We start from the raw sequence: 16993 nt of genomic DNA, 5'->3' as shown, positions 1-16993 counted from the left end.
ACAAAGGTTGCTCAACGCCACACTAGAAACCGATAACTCTAATTCTTGATCTAGTTGCACTCAAGACCTATTTAAGTGACCAAATTGGTATTCTTGACACTAAAATTGATTTGAAATCATGTTTAAACATCATATTGAATACTAATTTGTTCAATTGGCCAGTGACTCAGTCCATCAGATCAAACCAACTAGCATCATAGCCTGAAACAAAAACTTAGCATATCAAAGACCAAGTTTCAGCAAAACAAGAAGTTAACCAAGTCTTAAATGACACAAACACAAACTTCTAACATCAAGCTCACTCAATAAAAAATCTCCACAGAACTTCACCTATCAAACCACTAATTCTAGACCAATTTCAACCAGCATTTTAACATATTTCCAAAACACAGTTTATTAGCAATATCAATTAATGATGACCTTAATTTCATCAATTTAGACAACCAAATCAAGTATCATTTAACATGCAATCGCATCATAATTTTCTCATAACAGACAACGAGATTTCAAACCAAAATCAAGAAACTATACCACAACACAACAGAATTTCAGCAAGCTCAAATACACAAATTCAACAACTCAAGCATACCAACTCAGATGATCACAATAATTAAAAACTTGAAACAAGGTATTTAGCTTTCCTTATTTGTTAGAAGTTCAAAGTGCTCTATTTGTACCTACAAATCACATAATCATGATCAGGGTACGCCATTAGATCCACTAATCAACAAAAAACTTAATGGAAGACTTAGATGATACATGCAGTGGAAAACTGCTCACATGCATGGGAAAACTTTAAAACTCAAGAAAATAGCATAAACTAACTTACTATTTTGCATGAAGTGATCAAGTAGGATTTAAAATCTTGCCGGAGTGGTCACTTAGGGACTTCTTGATCTTCAAATAGAAAAACAACAAGTGAGAAGGCTTAGAGAGATGGAAGAAGACTCTTAAAGAATGAGTTTTAGAGAGATTGTATGTATTTTAAGTAATGAGATTTGTTAGTTGAAAGTCTATTTATACTTCAAGCCTTTTAATATTAAAATAATTGACACCATTTAAAACATGTTACCGGTTCTAAGACTATTTTCTAGATTCTTACAGTTTGTTTGTCTATGTGTTCTCTTTGTTTGCAATTATCACCTTAATAGTATGAGCATACGAGGAAATGACCGTTGATCCAATGTAGGACGAGAGTAGTGTAACAATATATTGTAAGAATGATATGGTCATGTTTATGTTCTCTTTTGAAAAACCTTATTACTCTTTTGAATCAATGTAATATTATCTTATAGTTAAAACCGTTGTGTGTATATATTTTTTGTATTATAGTTATATTTGAGATAACTGTAATAGCATTATATATGTACATATATGTGAATTATTTATTCTTAAATATTGGATATGTGATATTTTTTAATAGATGTATATTATTAAAATGGGATGTTAGAAGTTTTACCATACACTCTTCATTGATATACAACACATCTATAAAGGATTACAATACCTTATTAAATATTTACATACAAAAAACTTAATTGTGCATGTCAATAATATACATCAATTCATAATTTTAATTTTCAAACATTTTGTTCGCTATTTCATCTAAACATAGATTACTCAATGTTCAAGTTCCAATACCAGCATTTTAATTTCCTACTTAATTTATTATTTTCATATTTCATAAATTTTTGTTCAACATAGATAGTAAAATTTTTACTTTAAATGCAAAAAATTACTACATCTCAAAGTTTCAAAGTAACATAATCACGTCTTAAAACACTCCTTCAACTAAATACCAACTTAAACTCCAAAATAAATAAAACACGATTTTCATCATAATCAAACTTCACTCTCCACAAGATTCTTATGCGTTTCTAATTATACCATCAAATTGAAAACAACTTAATTGAATTAAAGATATTACCTTCCCATACTTCACACTCAAAACTCCATTATTGATAATCTAAATACTAAGTGTACTTTATGACCACTTGGTCAGCTAAGGATCATACGGTCGACCATCCAACAACGAAATGATCGACCGATAAAGAACAATAATTAATTGATAATTAATATGAAAAATTAATAAGAATAAGAGTCATTAATTGGAAATTAATAAGAATAACAAAAGTCATTGATAATTAATGAGTCAGACCTAATTGGAAGTCCATTATAAGATTTATAAATATATGTTTAACAAGGGAAGTTAGGTAATTACTTTTGACCACTCATCCTTACCATATAATTATTGAATATAATTACTTACTTGAGCTTGACATGTACCCACCCACATAGCTTGGACAACAACAAGAAGAGAGAACAAACAACGTAATTCGGATGATGAAGGACCATTAGGGAGCTCATCCAGTTTTCAAGATAGCTTATCCAGTTTTCAAGATAGCTTAGAGTGTTTTGAATAAGGGACCTTAACCCCTACCTAAAACACTAAGTTAAACATTTCTTTTAACTTACTCCTTAAGAATTCTAAAATAAATTTTGATAAGTTTATATTTTCTAAAATTCTCTTTATCTTCTATTAAACCACTCGTGATTGAATAGAAAAATGAAAAACAAATTGAAAATTAAAAAAGAATAAGGAGGAAAAACTTTGGAGAAATAATTAAATTTACAAAATTAATACCAAATAATTGAAATTCTATTTTACATATTAAATATAACAAAAAATTTATTTTATTTTTTTAAAATCATTCCTACTAAATATAAAAAACTGAATTTGTGTTAACTAATACTTTTTTATTTCTTTAAATAAGATTTTGAGTTTAAGTTTTTATAATATATATATATATATATATATATATATATATATATATATATATATATATATATTAATGAGATCCCATTTACTAATTTATCGTTACAATTTACAAAGTTGAGATTTATAGTTTTGACCATTTCAACTCAATAGTTTATTGTTATCGTTATTATTCCCCTTAATATTTCGAAATATATTATGTTTGAAAACGTTATTCTCTAAACATGTTGAAGTTGCACTTAATTATTTTTTAAAAACTGAAAGAAATTTAATTAAATTTTATAAATATAGTATAGAAACATATAGTGAGATCTTTTTTCTCTAAATTTCATAGGTTTAGAATTTCTAAATTCAATTCAACGAACAAATCTTCTAGAAATAAAAATTTTGTAATTGATATAATTAATTTTGTGCAATGAATGAATTGTTAAAAATTTGATGTTTATATTAATACTTTGAATTGTTTGTGAGTTACAAATATTTTTTAAATATATTATATTATCCTGATTTTTTGCTGTGTCTCTCTTTGTTATGATCTTGTATTTTCAAATAATTAGGGGACAGTGGAGACAAGGGTCATAACAATTAGATAGTTTAGAAGTTAGGTAGATAATGGAAGCTACCTATGTATATTTTTGTGTGTGTCATACATAGATCTTCTCTTTTATGGGATAAATCTAATGTTTTTGAAAAACTTTGTTATGTAAATTAATGAGAAATGTTGAAATACATAGATTATGTTTAGTAGTTATTTTGCTTAATACCAATTATAAAACACTTTAACCAGTAGATGGACGGTGGTACATTTTTATAGTCTCTTAATAAATATGAAAAATAATTTTTCTCATCTCACATTTTTTAAATGAAAGAAAACTATATGAAGCAAATACTCCTTAAACAAATTACAAGAGTTTTTCTTTATTTAAATTACCAATTTAAAAAAAATGTTAAATCAACATCTTTTAATAAAGGCTAGCAAAAAAAATATTAAATTTCATTTATTAAAGAAGGATAATTTATATATTCTAGTTTTGATATACGTATAACTTATATGTTTTAAGATTGCTTTTATTTTTTGTTGTTGTTATAACATGACAATTTTTTCAAAGCATTCAACTACTATAGGATCATACCTCCAATAATACAAAACAATTAACTCAAAAAACATATAAGAGGATATTACATATATCTAAGTATAACTTATAATAACAAAATATATATACAAGATCCTACACTACTATTATATATTACATCTTCTTCTGCATACACAAATCAGATGATCATTGTAAAAGAGAACCACAAATAGATATACAAACAAAACAAAAGAGTAAGCTAACTTTTATAAAGAAACAAGGACAATTTAGCTCAACCATACATAATAATTGCATTCTTAATTCAAATTAAAACTTAAACAGATTCATAATTCATACTTGACCATCTAGATATGTGTATTGAAGTTAGAATATGGCAAGTTTGCACTTGTAGTGGTGAAACAACTGACTCACCTCAAGCTACCACACAAGGTTAATTTGTCTACCACCTATCACTAAAAAATCAAACCATAGACTAGGACCTCCTACTACTCCTCACCACGTAACCCCCCCTCCCCCTCGCCAGAGAAGTGGTGCTCAGTGCCACTTCTTACCGCTCAACGCCCACCAAACAGAGAGCACAACACTCAACGACCCAAAGTTTCCCCCAACACCAAGAACACAAAGAGTTGCGCTCAATGTCCAAAATGGCGACTCAGCGCCTTGGAGTCCAGTGACTCTTTGACTTTGTGACACCTAACTTCACTTTGTGCCCCTTAATGCCATACTAGAAAACAACGACTCTGATTCTCTTTATTTGTATGCATCAAGCCACTTCCAAATAACCAAATTGATATCATAATACTTGTTTGTTTGAAAACACATTTAACTTAGTTTGGATATCAATTTGCTCAAATGGTCAACGACTCAGTCCATTTATATTAAGCTCACACTCACCATAGCCCAACTACCAACTTAACATACTTACATCTCATATTTTAGCATGATAAGAAGCTAACTAAGTTCTGAATACTACAAACTTCAATTCTTAACTCCAAACTAACTCACGAACCAACTCTCTTAAAATTTCACATGTCAAAACCCTCTTTTCTAACCAATATCCTAACTTTTTACTCATTTATATACAGAACAACAGAACCAACAATTTATTTCCTCAATCTTATTAATTCAGATATGCAAGACCCATTATATTGAACCAACAACTCCTTCATAACTTTCTCATACCAAACTAAAAGATTCTAACAACAACCCAAGTACTTATATCATATCATAACAATATTTCAACACCATTAAAATCAATTAAACAATCATTTTTAACCATAATGAATCATCCAAAACCAGTATCCATTTCAACCAACAATTTATAACTGAAATTCACCACATCAAATCATCAAATTTCACACAATTAAAACATCTAGCACAAAATATACACATCATACTAAATTTAAAGCATTAGTTAGTTTCCTTTACTTGACAGATGACCAAATCACTTTTAAAAACCTAAAACAGCTCCAAACATACATGAAGTTATATCTACTCCTACGAACCACATAAACATGATCAGGATACACCGTTAGGATCATTGATCAACAAAGAGTTTTATAAAAGACTCAAACTTCACATTTAAAACAAAAAGGGCTAGCATGTAAGGAAAACGAACAGACCCAAAAAAAGGAACAAAAAACCAACTTGCTCTATTTAAGAAATTGATGGGTTAAACTTGAAGATCTCGCCGTGATGAATACTCATCTCCGATCTCAAACATATGAACAATAACCGATAATCCTTAGAGATAAGTTAAAGAACTAGAAAAGTGATTTTTAGAGAAATAATGTGTTTTAAAAATAATGAAACTGGCTCATAAAAAAAGTTATTTATATTAAAACCATTTAATATTAAAATAATTTAGTTTCATTGTTTTTAAACTAGTATCACCTCTAAAATTTTATTTTCTAGGTCTTTACAGTTGTGAACCTTATATATCTATACCTTAACTATTTTTTTCACATTTATTTTTAAATTTAATCCCTTAAATAATTTTTAAAAAATAAAATAATTATCATATTAATTTTACTTTTTAAGTAACTATTTTTAAAATTAATTATTTTTTATTTGACCATTTTTAAATTTTTAAATTTTTTAAATTATAAAACTACCTACAAAATAAATAAATACATTTTATAATAAAATTATAAAAATGATTTATATTTAGTTTTATAATTACAATAATAACAATAATAATAATAACTTTATAATTTTTCATTATCATAAAAAAAATACAATGGTAGACGTGTTTTCACTAATTTTTATTAAAAATAATTTTATTGAAATGAAATAAGATTGTTTGTTAATACAAAATATTATTTTATCTAAAAAAAGTATGAATAATTCTTCATGTCACTTGGTCTAAATTGTGAAATATTTATCTAGAACCTTCTACAACTAATTACACCAATATGGACCAATCACAGAATGACACATAGATGATGTTAAAATGTTGTTAAAAAATTGTTGTCAAAGAGAATGACACATAGATTATATTAAAATGTTGTCAGAAAAATGTTGTCAAAGTATCATTATCATTCTTTTTATATATAACAACTCTTAATTTTATAGACTTTTAATTTTTGTTTTAGTTTATACTATTTAACTCATTAAAGCTAAGGATAATGATACTTTGACAACATTTTCTTATAACATTTTAACAGCATCGTGTCATTCTGTGATTGGTCCAAAATTACTTCACAATCAATAATAATAATCATAAACACCAACATGGACCACTCAAAAAATAACACGTAGATGGTGTTAAAATGTTGTCAACGCTAAAGCTTATTAAAAATAGGAATAAAAAAATAAAATAAAAATTTTGAACTATAAAAACGTAAATTAAATTTGTTTAATTAATATTGAGATAAAGTAAATAATTGATATTATTTTATTTAATTCATTCACATCTCAACTTAATGTTCATATTTAATTTTTTTTCCCACAAAGATAAAATAAAATCTTCTGCACTATTATTTATCAGTAGAACTTCTATAACTGTGAGTATTTCAAGTACGTCCACACAAATCTTAAACAACATAATACCAAGTAATTGACCAACAATAATAAAAATTGCAAAAATAGTATTATTTATTGCAAATAAATTAATAATTTTTTTAAACTTTGTCATAGAATTCAGTCCAATCAGACTAATAATTCCGTTACAGCTTGGTAGTTAATGTACTTTTCTTTCATGCGCGCTAATGTATTCTTTTTTTCTTAAAACATATTTAAAAAAAAAATAGAAAATGAGTTAACTCGCAATGAAAGATGAGTCAACTCATGTAGCGTAATGACTCTGCATGTTGCACTAAAGAACCTCTTTTCTTTTGGTTCAGGAAAAGTTAATAATTACAGAAAAATATTGGCGGGAACAATCCTCCCGCTTAATTAGTTTTGCCACCATTTCTTCAAATAAATGGTTTCATTTTATATACAGTGCAACCGTCATGCAATTTTTTTTTGGTTTTTCTTCTCTCAGTATCTACTTTTTATTGTTCCATGAACATTTACAGTACTACTTTGTAATTTTTATCTCTTTATTTATATCCATTCTAGATATTGTCTCAAAGTAAATATTACTATTAGGGAATATTAATAAAAAAAGTTGAAATTGATATACACATAAGTTATAATTTATTTTTATTATTATTTATATTTTAAATAATATATGTAAATATTCAATCATGTCCATAAATAAAAATTCAATTCAATAGTTTTGTATACAAAATATCAATAATAATTTTGTAAATGTCATATATCAAAATTGGGTCAAATGTGTCTATGCCAAAATTAGGATTCAATGTGTCACATGTCAAAATTAAAAAATTCTAAAAAAATATATATTTTAAAGTTTAACAAACGAAACTTTCAAATAGTATTAGAAAAATATGTTTTTAATAATTTTTTTTTACAATTTTCTTACAACCGCTTAAGTGGTAACTTTTAGTCTGTTTCAAATATACGGACCAATAAAATAGTAGGTTTAATGTTACTTTAGGTTCTTATTTTTGTCCCAAAATCTCAAATAGGTCCCTTTTTTTCGGCGTCTCAATTGGGTCCTTATTTTTGTAAAATTGGATCAAATAAAGGCTTTTTGTCAAATTGATCAAACGTCGTTAAGGAGAGTATTACGTGGCATGCTGACAATGTAATTTTTTATTACGTGGCATTAAAAACCTGACTGAATTGTATTTTTTTTAATTTTTGAATTAAAAAATGAAGTGTAAAGAGTGGAAATTAGGGCAAAGTTGGAAATGAATTAAAATTAAGTGATGAAAGCTCATTTCTCCTCTGCAATTGCGAAATCAAAATGAAATTGGGGGAAATTAAGGTTTAGGGTTCGTGGGAGACAAGATACAGGGAACTTCCATTAGACAAATTGGTTCCCAGAAACCGTCGTCTTCCGTCGGGACCACCGGGGACATGCTGGTGGCGAAACGCATAAACGAAATCGCTCCAATGCGGCGGAAGTGCGTAAACGACATGATAACATGGTCCCGTCGTGGCTCTCTCTGACCCGCCAGAATCATCACCGGTGATGCCCTCCGCACTAGAAGTGCCACCACACATCGTCGTTCCAGCCACCATTAGAGCAAGAATGTGCCACCACTGCCGCTTCTCCTTCAAACTTCCAGATCAGCGTGGGGAACGTTGCTTCGCCTCTCCAAGTTTTGCTGGAACTCTTTCTTTAATTTGCTGTAAATCCGAGAGAGGATCCCCTTTCATTTTCTTCTTTAAAGTTTAGTTTCTGATTTGTATTATTGTTGTTTGGAAGTGATTAATTGTGGTTGTTATAGTGGACAATTGTAGAAAATTATTGACGGGATGTGGTGTTTCATGCTGCGTGAGTGAGAGAAAAATTAAAGAAAGAAAATGAATTTTGCTTATGGGAGTTGAAGATGAAGGTATTATGTTCTAGAATTTGGGGTTTCTTTTGTAAATTTGGTGAAAGAAGATAAAGTTATGATGATGGATGATTGTTGTGTTGAGGTTTGAGAGTTTTACTTGAAAAGAAGAATGGTAATGGGATGAAGATTGGAAGATGAAATTGGAATCATGGAGAATTTCAGGCTGGTTTTGGAGGAATCATTGTATGGAAAAAAAGGAAACATTTTTTTTGAGGATTTTGGGTATGGTGGTGTCTAGTGGACCTTGAAGGAGAAGAGATGCACTAAGAATAGTTAACAAAGGGGAAAAGAGAACACCCCCTTTTCGCACTTAATTTTATTTCATTTTCAACTTTGCCCTTAATTTAAAACGTCTTTCCACTATTTATCCTTCATTTTTTAATTCAAAAATTAAAAAACACAGTCCAGTCAGGTTAGTATACCACGTAACACCCTTTTTAACGGTGTTTGATTAATTTGACGGAAAATGTAACACCCCGATTTAGGCGTTACAATTTATTTTCTACAAAATACATATGTAATTTTTCTTTAACAAATTTCAACACCCATAAAATATTAAGTTCTTTATTACAGCACAAGTCTTCTGAAAATAAAAGTCCACACAGTTCATAAACTTCTGAAATTTAAAATTTCACACAGTTCGAAAATTCAAACATAGATTTATTTTAGAAATTCCCCATGTCTCCTTTTCCTCGCAGATCTCTCATCTTCTAAGCATTTTCAGAACCATATGCTAATTCATCTGAAATAGTTTCTGCTCCCGTATAATATCACACATTATACGATCATTGCATTCACATACACAAACACAAACAATAGGGTGAGCTAACCGATTCAAGAAATATACATCATCCACAATCTTACTAACATCACAAGTGTGGCAATCAGTCAAATACATGCATCTCAAACATACTCAAAAACCAACTATTACACTAATACTTTATAATATTTCTCCAGTCAAAATCATCAGTCGATTCACTAGAGTCAATACAACATATTATTAATCTGCCTACTTACCAAAGCACAGCAGTCAACAATCCTTCTGTCTACTTACCAAAGTAGTATAACCATGATATACTGATTACTTACCAAAGTAATCTAACAAGGTGATTTTTATTATCTACTTACCAAAGTAGTACAACAAGGTGATATTGTCTACTTACCAAAGTAGCACAATAAGGTGATATCGTCTACTTACCAAAGTAGCACAACATGGTAATATTGTCTACTTACCAAAGTAGTACAATGAGGTGATATTGTCTACTTAACAAAGTAGCACAATAAGGTGATATTGTCTACTTACCAAAGTAGCACAAGAAGGTAATATTCAGCCTACTTACCAAAGTAGTACGGTTTATGTTAAATTCACCTCTCATTTTCCCACCTACTTACCAAAGTAGTGTCCGGCTTCAAACCTTTCCCCTCTCGACTTACCAAAGTCGTAGGAAAATAAATAAAAATTCAGATTTACAATTATGGCAATAATGCCTATACTACCCATCCAAATTTACCATCAACTTATTTACAATTCATGATTTAACTCAAATAATTATTACAACTCAGAATGTTTCAATATAATTAAATTTTATAATATAGAATATATTATATTACTCATCCTCCAATCTCCAAAATACAACTACACATACAATTTAAGAATATAGTTATCCAAGTTTTTACCCAATACAAATAAATTTACTATTTCGTGAAAAGATTTTTCTTCACTCATATCATTAATTACAGATCTGAACCAATCAAACTAATAATCAGCATGTTTAACTCATATGGTAAAATTTTCAGTCCAATCCAACGGTTAATGAGGCGGAAATCATAATTTTTGTATAAATGATCCAAAAACATAAATTAAGCAATATTGAGATCCCTGAGAAGATACGAAATTAATATCTCTAATTCTGTTACTCCGATCTAAAATCTGAACAGTCAAAGTATGACACTATCTTTTAGAAACAACATATTAAAATTTTAGGGTAATCCAACGGCTAACTAAGTAGATATGGAGGTTTTACCGAGGTAACTCAGAGACAGAAATTTAAGTGGTTCTCGGTTAAACTCAAAATGCGGAATGAATTTCTCTAAGCACAGACATCTAATTCCAAATCTGAACGGTCAAGATCACTTAATATGTCTTAGGAACTACATACTAAAGTTTGGGCTCAATCTAACGGTAGATGAAATATATATGAAATTTTTACCATGATAACTTAAGAACAGAATTACAGTATTCATCCGATTGTTTCAAACTTTCGAAATTTCTTTCTCTAAGCATAGACCTTCAATTACAAATCCGATCGGTCAAATTGTACTAATATTCCCTAAGAATCATATATCAAATTTTGAGGTTGATCTAACGGTTAAATAGGTCAGAATCTATATTTTACCGAGACAACTCAGTAACAGAACTGCAGGGGTAACTAATTTACTCAAACATGCAGGATTTATTTCTCCAACTACAGACTTCTATATTCAAATCCGAACGGTCAAAGTTTAGTAATAGGTCTTAGGATTGACATACTAAAATTTTAGCTAAATCCAACGGTGAAAACAATTAATAGAAATTTTTCACCACAGTAACTCGAAAATAAGAAATTATAATCATGAAACCCAAATTTTACACAAGTCAATAGATAACTACCATTACCAAATTTTAACACATTCATACTCATATTCATGATCATAACAAGAAAGGATTAGCTCCCCTACCTCTTTTCCAATGAAGATTTTCCAACTCTTGATGCTTTAAATCTCAAGCTTCCTCCTTTGCTTACTTCCAACAACAATCTCTCCTAAGTTTTAGTTTGTGTTCTTAAGTTTTATTAAGGTAGGAAACCATGTATTTAACCTTGAAATCAGCAGCCTACCTTAGTGTTTGGTGGTTCCTACCACAAAGAAACCACTACCCCTTAGTCTATGCTTAATGATTACCACACCATTATTTCTACTTTTGTAAGTTTGTCCTATTTGGTTTCATTGGGTAGAAGTTTGGAGTGGAGTCAACATTTCAAAGTTGTTAGGTGAAAAGAAATGCATCATGAGTGAATGGGAAAAAGAAGATAAAGTCTCATTATGGAAGAGAGAAAATTAATATGGTATATTTTCATTAGTCAAAATAATGAGTATTTTTACTATAGAAAACTCATATACTAGGTGTATATTCTAACTTGACAAAATATTGATATATATACTCTAGTTATACAATAGATTAAAATAAAATATTAAAATCATATATTCAATATTTTAACATCATATTATTATCATATAACAATAAATATTTATTAATTATGCAACAAAATGAAATAACACATCTTATCACAATAATTTTGGGTCAAACAACTTTCACTATACATTTTTCACACCATAATTAATTATTCAAAACCACAACAAATATAAATTATTTTTTTTTTTAAATGGGTCTTACAGAAAACCTTTATTTGATCCAATTTCACAAAAATAAGGACCCAATTGAGACGTCGAAAAAGAAGGGAACCTATTTGAAATTCTGAGACAAAAATAAGGACCTAAAGTGACATTAAACCTAAAATAGTAACACATAGTCTATTGTCAAATAGTTGTTAACATATCATGGTCCATAATATTAATTTAAGTTAACAAAATATGAAGATGACTCATAATAAAAAATAACATTTCACTATATTATGAAAATAATATAAATAAATACATAAAGTTAAAATATTAAGTCGCTTATACTGTTTTTATGAATAAAAATCAAATTAACTAACTTATTAACACAATAATTTCTTTTGTGAAAAATATCAAAAACTTTGAACTACTCATGCTTATAAAATTACGAAGCACCGATGCCAACTCCTTTTATGACTCAAAGAAACCACTCGTTAATCTAATAAATCATGATAAACTAAAGTAGATTCATATCAAAAATCTTTCAAGATTACTCTAAAACATATATGACTTACATAAATAGAAGTCTGCACTCTTGAAAAGGTTAAAAAGTCATTCACATATTCATCCGACATTATTTCAAAATATTTTGTACATGTAGCTAAACAATGAAAACTTCTAGATAGCACCACCAGAATTTAAACATAGTTGATTAGTTGTTAGAACTTGTCATGTTATTATAAATGAAACCATATATCCTTAGTATTTTAAATATTGAAAAATGTTAGAAAAAAAACATAGACAATACCATACACAAAAACTTCTTAGTTTGCAAAGCGTAAAAGGCAAATGCAATTAGAACCTGAAATCTACTCTGATTCTTTATTCTCTAAATCACCTAAATAACTACGAGAATGATAATCACTTTAATCATTTTTAATAAATAACTACACAAAGACTTTATAAACTAAATAATCAAATAAAAAAATACAAATCCTGAAAACTTCTTTGAACAATTCCCTTCATTGTATAACAATAAAACAATGTAACAACAAATGAGAAAAATATTTAACATTATTCCCACACAAATAACATATAAAACATAAAACTACACTCATTTTTTGAACTTTTAAATCAATAAGTAAACCACAATACAAAATGTTAAGAAAACTTAAATTTTAGCTAGTGACACAACATCTAATCAAAATTTTCAATCCATACATTTCATACCATAGAATTAATATTAGGATGTATTTAGTAGTTTGAAGATACCTCTGTATAATTGTGATCTTTTTGTGGTATGTGGTGATAATATCTAATACGTATAGTAATAATCATGACACACACCAATGATATAAATATATAAATAACATTAACAACAAATTTAATTCATTGTACATGTTTGCTTAAATGTTGTATTTTCAGTTCAAATGACATTTTTTCATTATATATAATATATTTTAGCTAACTTTTCATAAGTTTAAAATGAATATATGATCTGATGGATTTAGATTTCTCTTTTGTTTATTATTATTTTTAAAAGTTTAGACAAATTCACTGAAACTTTATATAATAACATTGTATTGATTTTTCATTGCATTAACTTAACTTGTTATTTGAAATTGGACTTACAAACCTGATTTGAGCCCATGATTAAATCTAGAATCGCTCGAGTTTTCCAAACCTGTACAAATCCATACTACCACTATTAATTCAAAAATTTAAAACAGTTATTCTTGTATGTTTTTCTTCTTAATACTATTTAATTTTCTCATTTTTATCTAAATATAATTCTAACTCTTTTTTTCAAATAAATTCATCACCACCGATCACGATTAAATACACCAAATTAATATAAAAACATATTATCCAACTCCAAATACAAATTGTTCACTAATATACACAATTATAAACTTAAATCTCCCGCACAAGAATTCCAATTCCATATAATTCAATTTGAGATAATTTATTTTATATGCTATGCAGAAAATGGTAATATAATATCTCCTCAACTCCCACAACATATATATAAAACATTTACTAAGCTTTCAAAACAAACCTAAAAGTAAACAGCATAACCACTAATTTAATATAACAAAAGGTTTTCACTTTTGAACTGATCAAATATATGTGAAATACAAAAGCTCACAAATAGTAAGAAAATAATTTTATATATATATATATATATATATATATATATATATATTTTGAAGTTTGACTCTTTTTTTTCCTGTCACATGTTGAGAGAGCAATGTTATCACTAATATTATAATTATCACTAATATGATAAATTTTTATATATAATAATAAAATTAAAAATGAATTTCTTGTTTCATTTCATAGGTTACTTAATGATTTGAATTAATAATTAATTAAATATAATTAATATTTTATTTAACTATATTTATTGATTTTAACTAATACTTTATTCGAGTGTCTTTATTGAGTTTAATTAATATTTAATTTAATTTAATTTATTGATTTATTAATATTTAATTTATTGATTTTAATGAATATTTTATTTAAGTTTACGTATTGATTTTAATATATAACTTCATTTATTTATTACAATTAATATTTAATTTAATTAATTCATTTATTTTAATTTTTGTTTACGTTTATTGATTATTTTTATTTAAAATTTCTATTTAAGTTTTCAATTGATTTTAATTAATACTTATTTTTAAATTAATTAATTATAATACTTAAATAACCTTATTTTAAATTAATTATAATACTTAAATAAAATTATTTTTTAAATTAGTTAATTTTAAGTTTATTATAATACTCTTTTAAAGTTAATTGAATTACATTTTGATATTAATATTTATGTTTCTTAATTTATTCAGATTTTTAAATTATTGATTAATTTATTGAATTGTATTTGATATTAATATTAATATTAATATTAATATTTAATTACTTAGCTTTAGTTTTTTACAGTGCCACGTGACGTGAGACGTTTTTTGATTTTTTAAGAAAATAAAAAACTATATAGCACTTGTAACCACTACGTACTGTAACAACATTTTTGCGAAGTAACAGAATTGCTTCACTGTATTATTTATATGAAAATAATTCTCATAATAATTATTTTAAACTTAATATTTAAACTAATTTATAATTTGTTACACTATATTTAATATTTCTCTTAAAGTACGTTGTAAACTGTTAAGCATATGATAGTTTCGATTATTCTCAATTAAATCAGCCAACGTTTGATTATCAACCACTCTTTGAAATAATATGAATTAAATATATATCTTAATTATTTAAAAAAATCCATTTAAACTTTTTAATTTTTAACGTGTCAAACATTAATACTTTTTCATGAATTTAAATTTAAATAGTTTTATAACATTTAGCTTTGAATACTTGTGTATGAAAAAAACTTTTGCCATTGACCAATGCTATTTCATTATATATATATATATATATATATATATATATATATATATATATATATATATATATATATATATATATATATATATATATATATATATATGTATGTGTCTGTGACGTAATGAAAAAATATTTTATTAAAATAAATAGCTGTATTTATTAATATAAATGAAATTGTAACTATTAAATCTGTTCCATAATAAATCAATCGTTTTTATCATACATAAAAAAATTAATTGTTTTTATCATAGTCTCCGTTATAGTTATGTAATATCTTAAGGGATATTATAAAACATTTTTCCATTTTAAATGCATAAGTGATAAATTACTTACGTTTTATTTTAGTATAAAAGGTTTTGTTAGATAATTTATTATACCAAAATTTAAAAGTGCCATTGTATGGTCTTTCTGCCATTTGCAATTGGTACAGTACTCTTTTTTCACGAGAAAATTCTTTACTTTAAGTCTATTTCTATCTTCTTCATTTTTTTAATTATTTATGTGGTCTTTTTAATTGAATAAAACTATCCTTTCAGTTCCTACCCTTAAGAAAATTCATAGTTATAAAGATTAAGAGAGTTAAAAATAATATATAAAAACTGAAAAATGAAAACAATATTGTAAAGTATAAAATGAAAAATTTTAAATATAAAGACCGTAATCAGTTATTTTTTAAAATATAGGAATTTTCACCCACAATATATATTATATATAAAATAAAGTATTAATTATGAATTCAGATTTGTGATTATTTAACTTTTCCGTAAATTATTTTGTTTTCACTTTTAATCTTGATTTGTTTAAAAATTCAAATTTTACTTTTTCCCCAAAAAAGAATAGCATTATTTTGATGATAAAAATAGCCTTAAATTTTCTTTTTATATTATTAAGTTATTGGAAAATTTAAATGTTTTTTCTAATAAAAGAGGATAAAATGATTTTTATTATAAAACATAAACTCTATTTAAGAAGTTTTTATACTTAAAATGAGAAAATTACTATTAAATATATACTAGGAAAGTATTATTATTTTTTTCAATGTTAAAAATACTAATATTTGAAAGCAATTTGCTATAATTTTTAAATAATGAAGATTTAAGAGAGAGAGAAACATTTTCCAAAAATACAAAATTAATGCCATATTAAAACTAATAAATATTTTACACGGTAAATAATATATAGGAAAAAATCTGCTTAAATATTATAAAACATTAATTTTTAATTCATGGCAATTAAAAATTTTGTTGCCAATAAATAAAAAATATTTATTATTTATTTATTTTCATTTTTATAATCCACGAGATTCCTTCTTTTACCCTATATTAATTAAAAATAAAAAGAAAATCAAATACAATATGAAATAATAATAACAAATAATAATTTTATTTTGTCCTTTTTTATCTCAAAATTAAAATCCAAGTAAGGTA

The sequence above is a fragment of the Vigna angularis genome, chromosome 5 (genome assembly GCF_016808095.1).
Source record: "Vigna angularis cultivar LongXiaoDou No.4 chromosome 5, ASM1680809v1, whole genome shotgun sequence".
NCBI classification, from domain to species: Eukaryota; Viridiplantae; Streptophyta; class Magnoliopsida; order Fabales; family Fabaceae; genus Vigna; species Vigna angularis.
Note: the sequence above shows the minus strand (reverse complement) of the source record.